The sequence below is a fragment of the Gopherus evgoodei genome, chromosome 1, assembly GCF_007399415.2.
Source record: "Gopherus evgoodei ecotype Sinaloan lineage chromosome 1, rGopEvg1_v1.p, whole genome shotgun sequence".
Lineage (NCBI taxonomy): Eukaryota > Metazoa > Chordata > Testudines > Testudinidae > Gopherus > Gopherus evgoodei.
The window spans coordinates 214,319,075-214,340,612 of NC_044322.1; the positions used below are offsets into that span (position 1 = coordinate 214,319,075).

Consider the following 21,538-nt stretch of genomic DNA (forward strand, 5'->3'; position numbering starts at 1 on the left):
ATTTCAACCTTACACAGAGCTCGTCTTCAGGTCTGGGAAAGGTACTCAGAGTGTCACAGAGACCATTAACTCCTCACTTCACCTTGAACAGTCTCTTGCGACCTGTTAACTCTTCATGCTTAACAATCTCTTCTACTGTGTATTTGGCTGTAAAACTCTGAGTACTTTTTCCAGACCAGAAGAAGAGTTCTGTGTAAACTCAGAAGCTTATCTCTCTCACCAGCAGAAGTTAGTTCAATCAAGATCACGTCATCCACCTTTTTTCTCAATTAATATTCGGTATTTGAAAACACCTTCAAAAACGATCTTTAAAAAAATCTCAGCCTAAGATTTCTCCCTAAGTCTGATTTTCCAGAAGGATTAATTCTGCTCAGTCTCTAGTCTAGGTCCCTCTGCCTCATAAGAATGATTCCAAACCATTTTCTATATGGCTGGAGCTAATAAAGCCCACCTAACAACATTCAACAGTAAATAATCTGCATCTTTATGCAGCATTCTAGCACCTGAATTTAGGGTGGTTCATCTATGCAGGGTTCTGGAACCTGTCACATTGTCACAGTATCTGTGGAAACCACACCTGAGCCTATGCTTGTTCCATTTTGTATTATTAAATGGCAAAAAACTTAGTTAACCCAGAGTTAAGGTCCTAAAATTGATCCCTGTGGAACTCTGCTGGAAACACCCCCATTTGATGATGATTTCCTATTGACTACTACTTTTTGAGATAAGTCAGCCAGTTCTGAATTCATTTAATATGTGCTTTATTGATCAGGGCCAACCAGAGGATTCAGGGGGCCTGGGGCAAAGCAATTTCGGGAGCCCCTTCCATAAAAAAGTTGCAATACTATAGAATACTATATTCTCATGGGGACCCCTGTGGGGCCTGGGGCAAATTGCCCCACTTGCCCTTCCCCCCCCTCGGGCAGCCCTGTTATTGATGCTGTAGAGTGCTAATTGTTAATCTTTTAAATAGAATGTTTTTGGCACTGAGTCAAATGCTTTACAAAAATAAGGGTATGGCTACACTTGCAGCTGTGCAGCGCTGGGAGTTAAACCTGTCTTCATACAGCTGGTAGGAAAACGCTGTAGTCCGTCCACACTGACAGCTACCAGTGCACTGTCGTGGCCACATTTGCAGCATCTGCAGCAGTGTTGGGAGAGGTGCATTACAGGCAGCTATCCAGCATTCAAATGGCTGCAACGTGCTTTTCAAAAGGGGGGGGGATGGAGTGCGACAGGGAGCGTGGGGGAGAGAAAGAGTGGATTTTTGGAGCCGACACTGTGTCAGTGTCCTGCCTTCCAAGTTCCGACCCCCTCCCCTACTCCTCTCTCACTCACTGAAAGCAAACAGCAGTTTTTTTCCTCACAGACCAGATAAGCAGCCGCTCCGAAGCAGACCCCCCTCCCTCCCACCCGCCACGCTGCTTCTCTCCTCAAGCCCCTCCCTCCCCCTCTCCTCAAGCAAACACTAGCTGTGGGCGTTCCAAAGGGAGCCCCCCTGCCTCTGCTCATTCACAGCAAACAGTGGCTGTGTTTGTTTTTTTGATAAGCAGCTCCGGGAGCCCGAAGTTCACAACAAAACAAAGAGAGGCATCACAACAAAACAAAGAGCAAAACCTTCACTTAAAAGGATTATGGGAAGCTTCTGGAGGTCAGTCACAGCGTACTAAGATTATTCCCTGTTTACACTGGCACCCCAGCACTGCAGCAGCAGCGCTATTCGCTTTATTCCTCTAGGGGAGGTGGAGTACAAGCAGCGCTGTAGCCACGGAGATACAGCGCTGTATGTGCCTTGCCAGTGTGGATGGGGAGTGAGTTACAGCGCTGTAAAGCCACCAACAGCGCTGTAACTCTCAAGTGTAGCCAAGGCCTGAGTGTATTCAGTGCAAAAAGCTACATTAACACAGAGTTAAGGTTGCTTGGTGGCATGTTGTCCCATTGCAGAATGTTGAGTTGAGCAAAATTCAAACTTCTGAAAATCAGGAAACACTCAGTTAACATTGCATGGGCAACCTTAACTCTGCCCTCTTTCAGAAGTGTCCCAATATGCCCCATTAACACATATATCTTTACTCTGCCAACCCCGCAGTTGATGAAATGTACCAGCTCTTCACTTCTTTTTACAAACTGTTCCCTCCCACCCACAAGAGTCCATCTAACACTATTAAAGGTCGGGGGAGGGCTGCTCATGCTACTTTCTCTTTATGCTCTTTGAACAATGCCTCAAAATGCACATACTCACCCTGGCCCATGACATAATAAGATTCAGGAGGTTCCAGATCCCAGTGTAACTCACACACTGAACCAACTCCCCAGAAAGAATATCACATGTGTACAATTTAAAAACCACTTCACAGCCTTTTACAACGTCCTTACACTTATTCACAGGATATTATCTCACCCTACATTTTGCTTACCCATGATTAAAGCACTAGAATCCTCTCATATTCCCGCTCACTGCTGACAATATCCTTTGTAATAAAAGCCTTATGCCCTGATACTGACAAAACCTACACAGTTCTGCATAGAAATAATGCATATTTGCATACTTGTGATGAAGTGGGAATTTCCTGTAACATTTGCATGAATTCTAGGTATGCCTCACTTTCCTCTATACTTTGCATTGCTACTCAGTGGGGGAAAAAATAATTAAGTTTGTTCTCATGGATGACTAAGTCCTTGTCTACTCTACAAACAGTGAATGCGCACACACTGCGATGTGACTTTTGGCAGCAAAAACGCCCTGTTTTGGCAAAAAAATACAACCACCCCGAAAACAGGCATAAGTCTTTTTCCTCTAAATTTTTGTCGACAAAGTGCCAGTGTAGGCACCACGCTTGGTTTTATAGCTTTAATTGGCATCCAGAAGGTGTCCCACAATGCCCATCGTGACCGCTCTGGTCAGTAGTTTGAACTCCACTGCCCTGCACCCAGGTAAATAACCATCCACCCCGCCCCCTTAGAAGCCCCCTTTGAATTTTTGAAATTCCATTTGGCATGGAGAGGTCTCATTGCATCTTCCCAGGTGATCATGGCAGGTTATTGCAGCAAATGCCCTCCTGCTTGAACTGCTGCGGATCTGCTGGATCTGCTCAGTATATTGGGAGAGGAGGCCTTGCAGTCTCAGCTGCGTTTGAGCCATATGAATTGGAATATCTACAGTTACATTTATTGAGGCTTGTGCAAAAAGGGCTATGAAGATAAAGGAGCTGAGCCAGGCGTACCATAAGGTGAGGAGGCAAACCATCACTCTAGTACTGCACTTAAGACCTGCCGGTTCTGTAAGTAGCTGGACACTATCCTTGGTGGCAACCCCACCTCCACCGCCAAGAGCCCTGTGCATACTTCAGCTGGCCTGGATGGTGTGGAAAGAGGACCTCACCTGGAGGACAAATTCATTGATGAAGAGGTGGAGTTAGATGACAATGTGGAGCTCCTGGAGGGGTCACCTGGTGGAGCAGGCAGCCAGGAACTATTCACCACTCCAGAGGTGTCTAGTCAGTCTCAGCAGTTGCTCTCTTACAAGCAAGAAGTAGGTGAGGAGATGCCTGATCAGTGGCTGTGGTTTCTGTAGTGAGAAGGTGGGCGCAGGGTATAGAAATGTAGAAGTCTGGCTGTGTTTCTGTGAGCTGGACATTTCCTTGTGTAGCTAATCAGTATGGTGGAACAAGGTTTTGATGCATGCTGAGATCTTACGGGAATCCTCCAGAGAGAGCTCCAGGAAAGTTTCCTGGAAGTTCTTGGCAATCGTCTGCCGAAGGTTCCATGGCAGAGAGAAGTGAAGCAGCCACGGTGTGCTTGGGGAGGAGGCGGGGCAGGGGTGAGCTGGGGAGGGAAGTTCCCCTGCGTGCCCCCCCCTTACTTGCTGCAGGCGACCCTCCCCATGCTCCCCTTCCACAGTTCCCTCCACCTAAATGCTGGCAGCGACCAGGGCAGATGAAGATCCGGCCTCCGCGGTCGCTGCCGAAGAAAATGGCGCTCCCCCAAATCCCAGTGCCCTAGGCAACCGCCTAGGTTGCCTAAATGGTTGCACCGGTCCTGCTTCCACCTGTGGAAAAGTGTGGGAGAAGTTTAGATTTTTTCCCCTAGTTGGCTGCACCACAACCCTTGCAGAGTGAGTGCTCTTTTCCCCATGTGGAGTGTCGCCCCAACACTCATCATGCTTTGGGAGTTTGCAGAGATGTGTGCTTGCCAAAGGTCAGTGAGAAACTGATTGTTATGTTACAAAAGGCGTATTTTACTGAAATGTTTCAATGCTGTGAGTGAATTTAACAATTATGCTTCTGTGCATTGTTCTTGTTCTTTGGCAGATGTGACCTTCATGTGACCCATACACATGAGAGGAGTGTCTCCCCCAGATAAGAAAGTACCCAAGACAGAGCAAAGAAGACATGTTCTGGGAGGTACTGCACTCTTCCAAGGCAGAGAAAAGGGAACAAAAGGATTGGAGAGAAGCTGAAAAGCAGGACAGAAAAGAAAATCAGGCGTTTGTTAAGGACACTAATGAGGAGATGATTAAAGTCATGGAAGGGCAAACGCAGATGCTAAAGTCCTTAATAGTGCTGCAGACTGAGCAGATCTATGCCTGCCCTCTCCTGCAGCACATTCAGAACTCTTTTCCATGCCTCCTCCGCCCCCCAACTCTACCCACGCAGTTCTCTCCACTTTCCAGGACGTCTCGGTTTCCCCTTCACTCCACCCCCTCAGACAACTTTCATAATGATAGCTGGACCTACACACAGCTCTGGTGTCCTTGTGCCACAGTGCTGGGGTGAGCTCCACACACGGTTCCAGGAAGGTGACTTTCTGCATCTGAAAGTTCTGTAACCACTGCTCATCATCCCACACCTGCATGACAACATGATCCGACCATTCAGTGCTTGTTTCCCAAGCCCAGAAACGATGTTGCATGTTCAGCTGCTCTGTGAATGCCAAAAGCAATATAAAGTTGCTCCTATCCATATCACACAGCATGTCAGGCAACTGGGAGTCTTCTTCAATTAGGAACTTTGCAACTAACTGCACTGCCATCCACGATGTCTTCATGGCAGTTAACAGAGCACAGGAGAGCAATGCGGGATCCATCCCTTCTCACAAAGATGCCAGGGTGCACAGCAAAGAAGGGCCATTGAAAAATACCACGAAAGAAAGTCGGAAGCCCACCAAGTTCTGGAACAAAAAGCAATACATCACAGGACACTGAGCCAGGTCCCAAGATGCACCGTGATCTGGTCCACCTTCCCACAACACCTAGCAACAGATGGTACTGAGCTGGTACCCACAGTGCAATGCTCACACTGTCGATGATAGTGCCTCAACTGTGGACGCCCTCTGCTGACTTTTATTATGCCGATTTCTGAGTGTTGACATCACTTTTGTCAACAAAACTTGATAGTGTAGACAAGACCTAAGAAACATAGGTGTGTGTGTCACCTCTCTGCCTGGGTAGAATGGATAAAGTCAGTAGGGAACTGACTGAAATCAACTCAGATCAACAAGGGGTCCAAGAGAAACAATTTGAGAAATAGGGATTGATACTCTCAGTAGGGAAGCTGAGCAGAGACCCCCGCCCCTACTCAAGAACAAAGGGCTGAGAGGTGTGAGATGGGAGAATAAGTGAGGGCTCTGGAAAAAGTCTGTGGGCTCTCTCACCTGGGAACTGACTAAGGAAGGAAGTCAGAGAGAGAGACAGAACCTGAAAATGGAGTTCACTACAGCGTCACTGATGAATTATGGCTTGATCAGAATGCTTTAACCTTCATTTCTCTATGCTAACCTAAGGACTTCCAGTGCGGTGGTCCAGTTGACTAATATATCCCAATCTGTTTTGAACATGCTGTTTGGGGTGTCACTGCAAATACTGGCTCAGGTGCATTAGTCCCTGAAGAGTACACAAGTCTCTAATGCTGATGACGCTTATTAAAAAAAAAACAAAAACGTTAATTAAATCTGTGACTACTCTCTTGGGAGAAACTGTATCTCTCGTGCACTGCAGTTTTATCCTCTTTCTGCCTTATATTTCATGTTATGGCAGACTCAGATGATGACACAGCATATGTTGTTCAATTTAAGAACACTTTCACTGCAGAACTGACAAAAGACAAAGAAGGTACCAATTTGAGATTTCTAAAGATAGCTACAGCACTCGACCCAAGGTTTAAGAATCTGAAGTGCCTTTCAAAATCTGAGAGGGACTAGATATGGAACATGCTGCAAGAGAGTCTTGAAAGAGCAACACTCTGATGCGGAAATGGGTTTTTATGTGACTCAGATGATGAAAATGAATGTGCATCAGTACGCACTGCTTTGGATTGTTATCAAACAGAACCTATCATCAGCATGTAAACATCCTCTGGAATGGTGGTCGAAGCATGAAGGGGAATACGAATGTTTAGCATATCTGGCACATAAATATCTTGCAACACCAGCAACAACAGTGCCATGTGAATACCTGTTCTCACTTTCAAGTGACATTGTAAATAAGAAGTGAGCAGCATTATCTCCATAAATGTAAACAAACTTGTTTTTCTTAGTGATTGGCTGAACAAGAAGTAGGACTGAGTGGACTAGTAAGCTCTAAAGTTTTACATTGTTTTATTTTTTAATGCAGTTATGTTAAAAATTTCTACATTTTTAAGCTTCACTTTCACAATAAAAAGAGATTGCATTACAGTACTTGTATTGAATTGAAAAATACTATTTCTTTTATCTTTTTTACAGTGCAAATATTTGTAATAAAAAAATAGTAACAAAGTGAGCACTGTACACTTTGTATTCTGTGTTGTAACTGAAATCAATATATTTGAAAATGTAGAAAGCAACCAAAAATATTTAAATAAATGGCATTCTATTATTATTTAACAGTGTGATTAAAACGGTGATTAAAAATGACTTTTTTAATCTCATGATTAATTGTGATTAATTTTTTTAATAATTTGACAGCTGTAATGTAAATGCATTCTCATTGTTTTCCAAAATACTGGAAGTAACTGCAGGTGGAGAAACCATATTCCTTTGTTTAGGGTGAGGTAGCTCCTGTTTGTCTGGCAAACATATTTTAAGAATTATAATTTCAGTATATGTTCATAAATTTGCATCAGTTACTTGCACCTATATTACACAACAATACTAATAATCAGTCAGTTGTGAGCTTTCCATTGACATATTACATGACATCTTTCAGAGACAGATTATGACAACACCGAGTTGGGGCATACTGGGCTGGGCAGGTCAGCTGATACTCACTGCTAGATATCAGGGCACCTTTTCCCCTAGGGCTGTGCTTCATATGCCTCTCAACCTCTTTTTTGCTAGACCGAACAAGCCAAACTCTTCCAGTCTCCTCACATAAGATAGGCTGTCCATTCCTCTGATCATCTTAGTAGCTCTTCTCTGTACTTGTTCCAGTTTGACTTCCTCCTTCTTGAACATAGGTGAACAGACTTTTGAAACCTCCAGATGAGATCTTACCAGTGCCTTATACAATGCATTAATGCTTCTCTATGTCTAGTGGGAATGCCTCGCTTAATATGTTCTAGGATGGTGATTGCCTTTTTCACAGCTACATCACATCCGTAATTGCTCAGAATCTATATGTTGACAACCCTGGCCAGCGCACACTTCTTTTCCCACAGAGGTCAAGGTATCTGTGTTGTCAGTTCCAAACTGTCTCTCTGGAAACACCACATTAATCTGCACAGAGATCAGGAAGTAGCTACTTGCTCCTCCCTCTCCACTTACTCACCCTCCTGGGGCTAGTAAAACAGATTTTTTCAAACAGCCAATCTAAGGCCTGCCTACCAAACAACCTCATTTCCTGCCCCTCTGTAGTTCCCTGTCCCCCCTCCCTGCTCCTCACAAAGTTCTCTGCCTCCAGCTCCTGCCAGTCCCCACAATAAAACAAAAAAATTGGGTAGACTGGCTACTGACTATTCTACAGTATTCACAGTAAACCTCCCCATAAAATAAAAACATGTTATACTACAACAGACACAACTCATAGCAAGCAACATGAGTTATTACATCTTTATGCCACAGCTGTATAAAGACTTAGCCTAGAAATGTCAGTGGTGGCTGTTCACCAGGAACCATGGTGTAAGCACATTGTCTTGAACTACATAGATAGGGCCCTACCAAATTCACAGCCATGAAAAATGCATCACAGACCGTGAAATCTGGTCTCCCACAGTGAAATCCAGTCTTTTGTATACTTTTACCCTCTACTAATCAGATTTCATGGGGGAGACCAGTGTTCCTCAAATTGGGGGTCCTGACCCAAAAAGGAGTTACAGGGGGATTGCAAGGTTATTTAGGGGGGTTGCAATATTGCCACTATTACTTCTGCATTGCTGTGGCAAACTCAGGACACTTAGCTACCAGGAGAGGGGTAGTAATTAGTCCCAGAAGGCTTAACCATGGAGGAATAAGATTCAGCTGGAACAGGGGTTACCAGGGAGCTAATTAGTTTCAGCTGGCCCCAATGGCTGGAGACCTTTTTAAACCCTCCCTGGCAGGGAAGCAGGGGGGAGGAGAGAAGTAGAGTAGCTGTCAATAAGTAGGGGGCAGCTGAACTCTGAAACTTTTCTTGCAAGGCAGATTGCACTCTCCCCAGAAGGAGAGGAAAACAGACTGAGAAGGGATCAGCCGGGGGGCCTGACTGAGAAGGGATCAGCCAGACCCTGTGCAACTGTGAAGGGCTTTTTGCTTTGCCCAAGCCTGTGTCTCCAAGGCTAAGAAGGACTGAGCTAGCAGAGGAGAGGTAGGTACTTTGCCACAATTGCCTTCAGAGCTGGGAAGCTGGAGAGCAGTGGCTGTTGACTAGGCACCCAGCTCTAAAGGCAGCGCTGTGCCAGCAGCAGGGCCCTATACATAGGCAAGCACAAAGTGGCTGCATAGAAATCCTCTCGCTTTTTTTTCTTTATTGGCATATATGCACTATAATCCTTTCAGTCTGCAAATCTATGCAAGCTAAAAAGTGAACATGTTCTTAAATGTCATATGCAATTTGGGTCCCCCAAAGGTGGGTGAAATGTATATTATATATATATTTTCCAGACCTGAAGAAGATCTCTGTGTAAGCTCAAAAGCTTGTTTCTCTCACGAACAGCAGCTGATCCAATAATTACCTTCCCTATCTTGTCTCTCTAATATCCTGGTACCAAGACAGCTACAACAATACTGCATGAGACATTTTGACATGCATCAAAAAGACTGCACTAGAATCTTTTTTTCAAAATGCCTATTTTTGGCCCACAACCCAAATGACCCAATATTTTCTGCACTCCAACAAGGCATAGCAAATGTCAAGAAAATCCACACAAGCAGGTGGACTTTAGAGGACTCTGAAGCATTGTTCTTTAAACAGGAAGGACCGAAGCACAATGAAGGGAAAGGACTCCTGTATACATCCATTTGCAGCATAAGAGGGCCTGAACAGTGTGAAATAGCCCATTCATTGCAATGAGATGTTCTCAATGGAATGAGAATACCCCATGGAGGTGACTGCTATCTGCAAAAATAGCTCTAAGATGTGTGACCTGCTCAATTCATCTTAGCTCATGTCCATCCCCCCACCCCTGCATGCTTTAGATGCTGTGGTATGCACAAAGTATGCCTGTTCTCAGCTCCCCACCCAAAAGGGCAAGCCCCACCCAGAACTCAGCTCACAGGGAGAGGGTCTAATGCTTATAGCTGGACACATGCCCCTCAGAACCTGGCACGCACTGGGGGCAGTGAAAGGACTCAGACACCCCCAGAGAAACAAGGCATCTTCATATGAGGGGGGACTAAGCCCCCCTGGAGGGGCAGGAGCTCCCCATATGTTGGCACAGACATGGGAAGGGAGAATGTGGGATTGACAGGTGCCCCTGCCCCTAGTCTACCCCAGTCCTCGTGCCACTCAAATCCACGTCCTACTTCCCAATGTCCCACCCCCTCCACTCAGGAATACCCATGATGCAAAGCAACTGTAACAGAACTACACCATCACCCTTGCAGGTCTTGTTGTAGGGGGTATGGCCAAGGAAACAGAAGACATTGCCAAAGTGCCACTGAATTCCAGCTATCTTCAGATGCTGAAATAGTCCTTTGGGGGCAGGGACAGCTATGTTTAAGTTACAGCAGCTGTGAATATGCTCCAAATTCTGCCAGGCAAACTGGTCACCAGTTTTTCTAAAAGATATGTTTTTAGTTCACAAAGGAACTATTTCAGGGAAATGCTATTGTCTGTGTTCTATAGGATGATCACAATGATTCCCTCTGTCCTTGGAATCTATGAGGTCAGAAGGGATCACTGTGCTCCTGCAGGAGGTGAAACTAGATGATCACAGCGACCCCTGTTTGAACTACAGCAGATCTTTTAGAAAACCTCTAATCTGAATTGTAAAATTGCCAGTGACTGAGAATCTACCATAACCCTGGGTAAATTGCTCCCATGCTAAATTACCCTCACTGCCTTTATTAGCAGTCTGAATTTGTCTAGCTTCAATATCCACACACTGCAGGGCCGTCCTTAGGATTTATGGGGCCCTAGGCAGTATTATTAAACTGGTGCCCCTATGCCGGATGGCAGCCCAAGCTCACAGCCTGGTGGGGGAGGGGGAGGAGGGACTTGACAGCAAAGGATAGTGAGATGCCCAGCCTGCCTCATGGTGGCGGAGAGTCACAGTTCCCCGCAGAGACTTCCATGCACTCTCCCTCATGCAGAATGGATACGAAGAAAGTACCTAATTAAAAGCACTAAAATTTGGGAATAAAAAATGTCAGTCACAGGTTTTTTGATATGCCCTGAAGTTTGTCAGAGATTTATTTGCAAAAACTTCATAGTAAGGGTGAGTCAGCTGTCCTGCTGAATACAACATTACATATAATGGAATACATGATGTAGCTCTTCTCTGTTTTACATTTTCTTCATCAGTATTTCTAAGTTGAATTTATATTTTAAATGTATTCAAATCTTAAGCCAGCATTCCAGATTACTACCTATTTAACTCACTGAAACAAAGACATTCTTTTAAATTAATCAGAGAGGTTTAGTGTGTTCATAACAATGTTCATTGCTTTTAGAAAAAGGGAACAGTAATTTACTTTGTGTGATCTCCATAACAAGAGACATGGTTATGAAATTTCTCCAACTTTAAAAAAATATGTTTCATAGATTCATAGACTCATAGACTCTAGGACTGGAAGGGACCTTGAGAGGTCATCGAGTCCAGTCCCCTGCCCTCATGGCAGGACCAAATACTGTCTAGACCATCCCTAATAAACATTTATCTAACCTACTCTTAAATATCTCCAGAGATGGAGATTCCACAACTTCCCTAGGCAATCTATTCCAGTGTTTAACCACCCTGACAGTTAGGAACTTTTTCCTAATGTCCAACCTAAATCTCCCTTGCTGCAGTTTAAGCCCATTGTTTCTTGTTCTATCATTGGAGGCTAAGGTGAACAAGTTTTCTCCCTCCTCCTGATGACACCCTTTTAGATACCTGAAAACTGCTATCATGTCCCCTCTCAGTCTTCTCTTTTCCAAACTAAACAAACCCAATTCCTTCAGCCTTCCTTCACAGGTCATGTTCTCAAGACCTTTAATCATTCTCGTTGCTCTTCTCTGGACCCTCTCCAGTTTCTCCACATCTTTCTTGAAATGCGGTGCCCAGAACTGGACACAATACTCCAGTTGAGGCCTAACCAGCGCAGAGTAAAGCGGAAGAATGACTTCTCGTGTCTTGTTTACAACACACCTGTTAATGCAACCCAGAATCACATTTGCTTTTTTTGCAACAGTATCACGCTGTTGACTCACATTAAGCTTGTGGTCCACTATGACCCCTAGATCTCTTTCTGCCATACTCCTTCCTAGACAGTCTCCTCCCATTCTGTATGTGTGAAACTGATTGTTCCTTCCTAAGTGGAGCACTTTGCATTTATCTTTATTGAACTTCATTTTGTTTACCTCAGACCATTTCTCCAATTTGTCCAGATAGTTTTGAATTTTGACTCTGTCCTCCAAGGCAGTTGCAATCCCTCCCAGTCTGGTATCGTCTGCAAACTTAATAAGCGTACTTTCTATGCCAACATCTAAATCGTTGATGAAAATATTGAACAGAGCCGGTCCCAAAACAGACCCCTGAGGAACCCCACTTGTTATACCTTTCCAGCAGGATTGGGAGCCATTAATAACTACTCTCTGAGTACGGTTATCCAGTCAGTTATGCACCCACCTTATAGTAGCTCTATCTAAATTGTACTTTCCTAGTTTATAAGAATATCATGTGAGACCTTACTAAAATGCCTTACTAAAGTCTAGGTATATCACATCCACCGCTTCTCCCTTATCCACAAGGCTCGTTATCCTATCAAAGAATGCTATCAGATTAGTTTGACACGATTTGTTCTTTACAAATCCATGCTGGCTATTCCCTATTACCTTACCACCTTCCAAGTGTTTGCAGATGATTTCTTTAATTATCTGCTCCATTATCTTCCCTGGCACAGAAGTTAAACTAACTGGTCTGTAGTTTCCTGGGTTGTTTTTATTTCCCTTTTTATAGATGGGCACTATATTTTCCCCCTTCCAGTCTTCTGGAATCTCCCTCGTCTCCCACGATTTCCCAGAGATAATGGCTAGAGGCTCAGATACCTCCTCTATTAACTCCTTGAGTATTCTAGGATGTATTTCATCAGGCCCTGGTGACTTGCAGGCATCTAACTTTTCTAAGTGATTTTTTACTTGCTCTTGTTTTATTTTATCTTCTAAACCTACCCTCTTCCCGTAAGCACTCACTATATTAGACATTCCTTCAGACTTCTCAGTGAAGACTGAAACAAAGAAGTCATTAAGCATCTCTGCCATTTCCAAGTCTCCCGTTACTGTTTCCCTCTCCTCACTGAGCAGTGGGCCTACCCTGTCCTTGGTCTTCCTCTTGCTTCTAATGTATTGATAAAAAGTCTTCTTGTTTCCCTTTATTCCCACAGCTAGTTTGAGCTCATTTTGTGCCTTTGCCTTTCTAATCTTGCCTCTGCATTCCTATTTGCCTATATTCGTCCATCGTAATCTGACCTAGTTTCCATTTTTTATATGACTCCTTTTTATTTTGTAGGTCACGCAAGATCTCGTGGTTAAGCCAAGGTGGTCTTTTGCCACATTTTCTATCTTTCCTAACCATCGGAATAGCTTGCTTTTGGGCCCTTAATAGCGTCCCTTTGAAAAACTGCCAACTCTCCTCAGTTGTTTTTCCCCTCAGTCTTGATTCCCATGGGACCTTACCTATCAGCTCTCTAAGCTTACCAAAATCCGCCTTCCTGAAATCCATTGTCTCTATTTTGCTGTACTCCCTTCTACCCTTCCTTAGCATTGCAAACTCTATTATTTCATGATACAAAGATTTTAGGTATAACAAGGATTTTGTCTTACTAAGGTACTGATTTTGCTGGAGGGTTCTTTTAAAACTAGTTTGTCGGATAGTCAGAAGTAAAGAAAGGGAACTCTTTGTCCAGCTATCTGGAAGGGAAGGACTGTTGTCCCTTTAAGGGCTCTCTTCAGTGGGTTGTGGGGGGAGAGGTGGTGAAGGGATGGACAGAAAGGACAGAAAGACTTGGAAGCACTTTTTTTTTAAACTATAGTAATTAAAATATATATTTTAGATAAGGGAGGTCTTTTGAAGGATTTATTTAAAAAACTATGTGTGAAGATCCACACATTTAAGGCTAAAGATGATTGTGCATCTAAAACTCTATGCAAGCATTTTTTAGAAATGTGATTTTATAATCTTCACCAGCTCACTAATGAAATATTTTTAAAGCAAATTTTAAACTAAGGTCCTGTAGACTGACATGTTCTGTGTAAATATTACATTAATGCACAACTGTTTTTGTCAGTAAAGTCAGAAACTGACAGTATAAAAATTTATTTGGGCATAAGCTTTCGTGGACATCTGATGAAATGGGTTCTAGTCCACAAAAGCTTATGCCCAAATAATTTGTTAGTCTTTGAGGTGACACAAGGACTCGTCCTTGTTTTTGCTGATACAGACTAACAGGACTACCACTCTGAAACCTGCCAGTATATACCTTGGGGTTGGCAAATGCCTGTTAAATGGCTTTATTACCCCTTGAATGTCTCTTTAACAGTTTCAATGTTGTGCTAATAGGTCTGGCAGGCTGGAGGTTTTTTCACTTTTAACTACTAGATTCCCTCCCAAGGAAGACTCACCAGGCTAGAGCAGCCATCTGTGGGAGCCTGCAGGAAGGGTCAGAACAGGGATAGGAAAACAAGAGGGTGGACACTAAGACCCAGTGGTGCCCCAAATTTTCAGGTGCCCTACGCAGCTGCCTATGTTGCCTATGCCTAAGGACGGCCCTGACACACTGGATCTTGTTATACCTTTGTGTACTACACAAAAGAGCCCACTATCAAATATTTGTTCCCCATCTTGATCACTTCGGACTGTGATCAAGTCAGCCCTTAACCTGCCCTTGGTTACACTTAAATGATTGAGCTCCTGGACTCTACCACTATAAGACATGTTTTCCAATACTGTAAATAAGGCATACGTTTTTTGACAGCTGTGGTAACCAACCACTGGAACACTTTACCAAAGGCTGTGGAACATTCTCTCTCCATCACTGGCAATTTTTCAATCAAGACTGGATGTTTTTCTAAAAGATCCGCTCTAAGAATTATTTGGGGGAAATTTTATGGCCTGTGGCACACAGGAAATCTGACAAGATGATCTCAGGGGTCCCTTCTCAGGCTGAAATATATGAATCATTCTCAAGGCTCTGCTCTGAATCCTCTCCAATTTATCAACATCCTTCTTGAATTGTGGATGCCTGAACTGGGCTGCACCAGTATCAAGTATAGAGGTAATATAATTTCCCAACTCCAATTCTGTCATAAACAGATAGTTAAGGGTTAATGCTTCTTTTACCTATAAAGGGTTAAGAAGCTCAGTGAACCTGGCTGACACCTGACCAGAGGACCAATAAGGAGACAAGATACTTTCAAATCTTGGTGGAGGGAAGTCTTTGTTTATGCTCTTTGTTTTAGGTGTTGTTCACTCTTGGGACTAAGAGGGACCAGACGTCCATCCAGGCTCTCCAAATCTTTCTGACTCAGTCTCTCATGTTTCAAAATTGTAAGTATAGCCAGGCAAGGCAGATTAGTCTTATTTTTTGTTTTCTCAACCTGTAAATGTCCTTTTTTTGCTGAGAGGATTTTACCTCTGCTTGCTGTAACTTTGAACCTAAGGCTAGATGGCGTTCCTCTGGGCTATACGAATTTGATTACCCTGTAAAGTATTTTCCATACTGATTTTACAGAGATCATTTTTACCTTTCTTCTTTAATTAAAAGCTTTCTTTTTAAGAACCTGATTGATTTTTCCTTGTTTTAAGATCCAAGGGGATTGGATCTGGACTCACCAGGGATTGGTGGGGGAAAGGAGAGGATATGGTTAATTTCTCCTTGTTTTAAGATCCAAGGGGTTTGGATCTGAGTTCACCAGGGAATTGGTGAAGTCCCTCAAAGCCACCCAGGGAGGGGAGAGTTTTTGGGGGACAGGAAGTGCTCCAGACACTAAAATTTCTGGATGGTGGCAGAGTTACCAGATCTAAGCTAGTAAATAAGCTTAGAAGTGTCCATGCAGGTCCCTACATTTGTACCCTAAAGTTCAGAGTGGGGAAGGAACCTTGACAAAGTCGATATTCCCATTTATGAAAAATCCAGTACATACGAAATGGCGAGGATTGGCATTACAATCTGTACTGTTTTGTGTGCATGTGTGTCTGGGGTCTGACATATATGAAAAAAATGTGAAATTGCCAGTAGGGAGGTGTCACATCAGAGAGTAACAGAGCTCTCATGACCGCTTAAGAACACAGAGCTCATTTCTTGGCAATATAGTGAAATCTAATCTTTATATGATGGGATATCCACAATAGAATCATAGATTCTAGGACTGGAAGGGCATGCATCACCATAAGTTTCTTTAAGAAACCTGAACAAAAGATACACTGCATATCAATCTTCTGGAAAAGGATTGTTTTGATTATCTGTGAATAGCCTATCAGGTATTCCACATCCCTATTCCTCTATTTTCAATGACAGCTTTCAGAGTGAATTTATCCACCTGAATTTTATCATCATCTCACCCAGAAAGAGATGCTACTTTGATGATGGTTATCAAAATAAGAAAAGATAATCACATAAAAGAACTGTTTTATATCTGAGGCCAGCAAAGGTAAACACAATAAATAATTGGGCTTTTTATGCTGTGTAGATTTAATATAAGTAGCCTAGTTCAGAGAAAATAAAATGATAAATCATCCCTTTTATGATGTTAATAAATAAAATAGATGAGAATACTTTGTTAGGATGGCATATAACCCTCATCCTCCTACACGCATGCAAAGACCACTAAAATAAAGTTTGCTTTGTTCTTTTTACATAATACGATTTTTTAAACATAGCAATATGCTATGGTGTAAATTTCATACGATTTCAGGCTTGTATCATATGTAAAGAATGATCGTCTATCCATTACTAGGGTTCTGTTATTTTAGGGCATTATTTTAGTGTTTTACTTGTTTGCTGCTGCTGGGGTTTCTTTATTTGGTTTTAACAATCAAATTTGGAGTTTTTATGATCCACAAAGTTCCACCTTGTAAGAAAAAACAAGAATTCTGGGTCGAGGGGGTGAGTTTAAGCAGTTCTTTATCTCTCTCGACAATCCATTCTTTGTGCCAAACAAGGTAGAGCTGATTTATGAGTTTAGAAAGTCCACATGAAGCTTTTCATTAAGTAGCCAATAATTCTGGAAATGTATATTCTGAGAGAATATCTATTTGTAATTTGACAATATCCTTAAAACATAGTTAAAATCAAAGGGGATTACAAAACGATATTCAACAAAACTCTCAAAGTTCTAAAGGAAATATCTAACAAACAATTTTCTAGCAGATCAGAGCAGTCTACGCCAAATAATCAAGGAAGGAATTTATTTGTCAAAATACAGAGGGAGAGGATTAAAGTTTCACGTATTCCATTTCTAGCCAAAAGCTTTTGAGGTTAAAACTCAGAATCCAGGTTCAGTCAGAGAGAAAGAGTCCTTGCAGTGAGAAAAGGAAGTGATTAATTCTCATGTGACCTGAGAGATGAAAATCACGGAAGACAGGCTTCCCAAGAAAGAGTGCTGATGACACCATGAAACGACGGATTTGAACAACTTTATATTACTTGTCCTCGTTATGGAAAAGCTAGTAGGCTTCTCATAGTTAAGGCTGTAGCCCAGTTCCTATTATAAGCCCTCTATTTTTCACTCCCCTCTAAAATTTGCAAATAAAGACTTACGGGGTTGAAAATCAGGAAAGTGATTCTGGAGCAAATGTAAAACTTTTCTATCAAGTTTCATGCAAATTGAATGAGGGGTTCCTGAACTATGGATCTCCCATAACGGATTGGCATTCTGTTTGCAAGTTCTTATACCTTTATGTGCTTACTCTTAACTTAAAAAGTACATGGGGTACAGGCAAAAACACATCAGTGAACTCCACTGGATCAGGATTATGCCCTTCATTGGTTTTGGGAGCACCCAAGTACAGAAAATAAAAGATTTGGAGTTCTTTTCTGGAACATTAGCTCCAATTAACCATCTTCAGAGTGCTGCAATATAAGGAGGATTATTACTGCCTGCTAATGATCCTCACCAAGTTCATCAGCCAGAGAAACTGCAATCAAGGGTAGAGCTGATACTGCATCCCTTGAGAGTGCTTTAGAGAGAGCCCCTCATCCATTGTAGACATGGGCAAAATGGAACCACCAACGTTGCTTTCAATATCAAAATATCCTTAGGTCTATGTGAAGGAGCACCAGACTCAGAGCAAGGAGACCATGGAGGCAAATTCATTTGACTTGAATGGGCCTCCACAGATTTACACTTGCTGAAGATCTAGCCCCATTAGCCCACTATTACTCATAATTCTATGCAGTTTACAAGCTGCCTTCTTGAGGAAGACTTACCCCTACTTTAGGGAGAAGCAAAGAGTCTCCCATCTCACAAATGAACAACAGAGGGTGGACGATGTCACACATGTGTAGCTGGAATAAAACTGACATCTCTAACATGGAAGGTGAAAATCTCATCCATATAGCCACATGGTCACTCAAGAATAATAGACAAAATCTATTTGCTTAGGGATAATGGAAGGATGACAAATGGGAATGAGGATATGGAGGTACATATTACCACATCTGCGGTAGAAGCCAAACTTGAACAGCTTAATGGGACAAAATCAGAGGGCCCAGATAATCTTCACCCAAGAATATTAAAGGAACTGGCACATAAAATTGCAAGCCCATTAGCAAGAATTTTTAATGAATTGGTAAACTCAGGGGTTGTACCTACGACTGGAGAATTGCTAACATAGTTCCTATTTTAAAGAAAGGGAAAAAAAGTGATCCGAGTAACTATAGGTCTGTTAGTTTGACATCTGTAGTATGTAAGGTCTTGGAAAAAATTTGGAAGGAGAAAGTAGTTAAGGACATTGATGTCAATGGTAATTGGGACAAATTACAACATGGTTTTACTAAAGGTAGCTCGTGCCAAACCAACCTGATCTCCTTCTTTGAGAAGGTAACAGATTATTTAGACAAAGGAAATGCAGTAGATTTAATTTACCTCGATTTCAGTAAGGCATTTGACATGGTTCCACATAGGGAATTATTAGTTAAATTGGAAAAGATGGGGATCAGTATGAAAATTGAAAGGTGGATAAGGAACTGGTTAAAGGGGAGACTACAACGGGTCGTACTGAAGGGTGAACTGTCAGGCTGGAAGGAGATTACTAGTGGAGTTCCTCAAGGATCAGTTTTGGGACCAATCTTATTTAACCTTTTTATTACTGACCTTGACACACAAAGCGGGAATGTGCTAATAAAGTTTGCGGATGACACAAAGCTGGGAGGTATTGCTAACACAGAGAAGGACTGGGATATCATACAGGAAGATCTGGATGACCATGTAAACTGGAGTAATAGTAATAGGATGAAATTTAATAGTGAAAAGTGCAAGGTCATGCATTTAGGGATTAATAAGAATTTTAGTTATAAATTGGGGACACATCAGTTGGAAGTAACAGAGGAGGAGAAGTACCTTGGAGTATTGGTTGATCACAGGATGACTATGAGCCGCCAATGTGATACGGCCATTAAAAAAGCTAATGCAGTTTTAGGGTGGATCAGGTGAGGTATTTCCAGCAAAGATAAAGAGGTGTTAGTACTGTTATATAAGGCACTGGTGAGACCTCATCTGGAATACTGTGTGCAGTTCTGATCTCCCATGTTTAAGAAGGATGAATTCAAACTGGAACAGGTTCAGAGACGGCCTACTAGGATGATCCGAGGAATGGAAAACCTGTCCTATGAAAGGAGACTCACAGAGCTTGGCTTGTTTAGCCTAGCCAAAAGAAGGCTGAGGGGGGATATGCTTGCTCTTTATAAATATATCAGAGGGATTAATATTAGGGAGGGAGATGAATTATTTAAGCTTAGTACCATTGTGGACACAAGGAGAAATGGGTATAAACTGGACACTAGGAAGTTTAGACTCGAAATTAGACAAAGGTTTCTAACCCTTAGAGGAGTGAAGTTCTGGAACAGCCTTCCCAGGGGAGTAGTGGGGGCAAAAGACATATCTGGCTTTAAGACTAAGCTTGATACATTTATGGAAGGGATGGTATGATGGGATAGCCTAATTTTGGCAATTCATTTTGGCCATTGATCTTTGATTATCAGCAGGTAAGTATGCCCAGTGGTCTGTGATGGGATGGGATCTGAGTTACTGCAGAGAATTCTTTCCTGGGTGCTGGCTGGTGAGTCTTGCCCACATGTTCACGGTTTAGCTGATTGCTATTTTTGGGGTCGGGAAGGAATTTTCCTCCAGGGAAGATTGGCAGAGGCCCTGGAGGTTTTTCGCCTTCCTCTGCAGCCTGGGGCACGGGTCACTTGCTGGAGGATTCTCTGCAGCTTGAGGTCTTCAAATCACCATTTGAAGACTTCAGTAGCTCAGACATAGGTTAGGGGTTTGTTATAGAAGTGGATGGACAGGATTCTGTGGCCTGCTTTGTGCAGGAGGTCAGACTAGATGATCATAATGGTCCCTTCTGACCTTAAAGTCTATGAATCTATGAGTCTATGCTTTGTTATGCTGTCTGCAAATATGATTATTCTTGCATAACCCATTCTCACAAAGCACTTTGAGGCCAACAGCTATAAGTAAAGGAAAAGTATAATTAAAAAATAAATATCACCTAGGAGTCCTAATTCCTCTGCTCACTAGATACTACTCCCTTCCAAAAACTATTAGTAAAACCCAAGAATCCTGATAGCCAGCAATCTAAGGCTGCCTAACAAATAGTTGAAACTGAAGTTCTGTGAATTCCAGCAGGAAGAGCTCTGCAGGAAGAGAAAGAATGGTTTTACAGTTAAGTCACTGATTGGAATCCAGGAGACATGGGTTCTGTACTTGGCTATACTATAGACTTCCTATTTGATGCAATTAAAACAGAATTTTCAGAGGTTACCACTAACTGTGTGTTACCACTAACTGTGTGTTCTTTATTTTCTGGGTACACAAACTTCATACACTAAGGGTTTGATTTTCAGAAACACTAAGCACTTAGCAACAACTGAAAGCTATGGGTGAACACCTTGAAAAATTAGGCTCTAGGTGTGTCAAGTTAAGCCTCCAACTATAAAGGCACCCTAATTAATGGACACTTTTGAATATTTTGTCCATAAACCTGTCCATAACTCAGTTCTCCATGTGTAAAATGGAGATAATACCTCCATTTCTCATAGGGATGTTGTGGAGATAATTTCATTAATGTTTATGAGGAGCTCAGATACCACATTAATGAACACCACAGAAAAGCCCAAGAATAAAGGATTTGAGTTGTGTGCAGTAAATAAGGTATGAAGCCACACATTGAATTAATAAAAAAGAAACACTAAATCAAGTAAGCATTTGAGCACTGGCATCTGAGGTACCATGCATTGCCCACCCTATGCAGTGAATGAAATAGGGGTCCTTGTGGAACTAATAATATGTGTCAAGTATCTGAAGTGTAGCCGTGTTAGTCTGTATCCACAAAAACAATGTGGAGTCCAGTGGCACCTTAAGACTAACAGATTTATTTGGGCATAAGCTTTTGAGGGTAGAAAACCCACTTCTTCAGATGTTTTTTACCCACGAAAGCTTATGCCCAAATAAATCTGTTCGTCTCTAAGGTGCCACTGGACTCCACGTTATTTTAATAAAATGTGATCCTGTAAGTAAAGGCTACCTCATAGTACATATGCAGAAAATGACAGAATTAACACTGCATGCACTATATAATTGAATGGTCATTTTCCTGACAAAAATGATACTACAAGCTTAAAATATAACAAAATTTAAACAACAAAACTGCTAAATGTACAGTTAAGTGTCCTTAGCTACTCATGCTAAACATGATACTTTAATTCCCCAAATTCAAATCTT

General features: G+C 42.3%; 1 protein-coding gene across 1 annotated transcript in view; it reads right to left on the bottom strand.

The window, feature by feature from the left end:
* The window catches only part of MAN1A2 (mannosidase alpha class 1A member 2), a 309,610-nt gene that overhangs the window by 110,039 nt on the left and 178,033 nt on the right, over nucleotides 1-21,538 (bottom strand). The window lies entirely within an intron of this gene.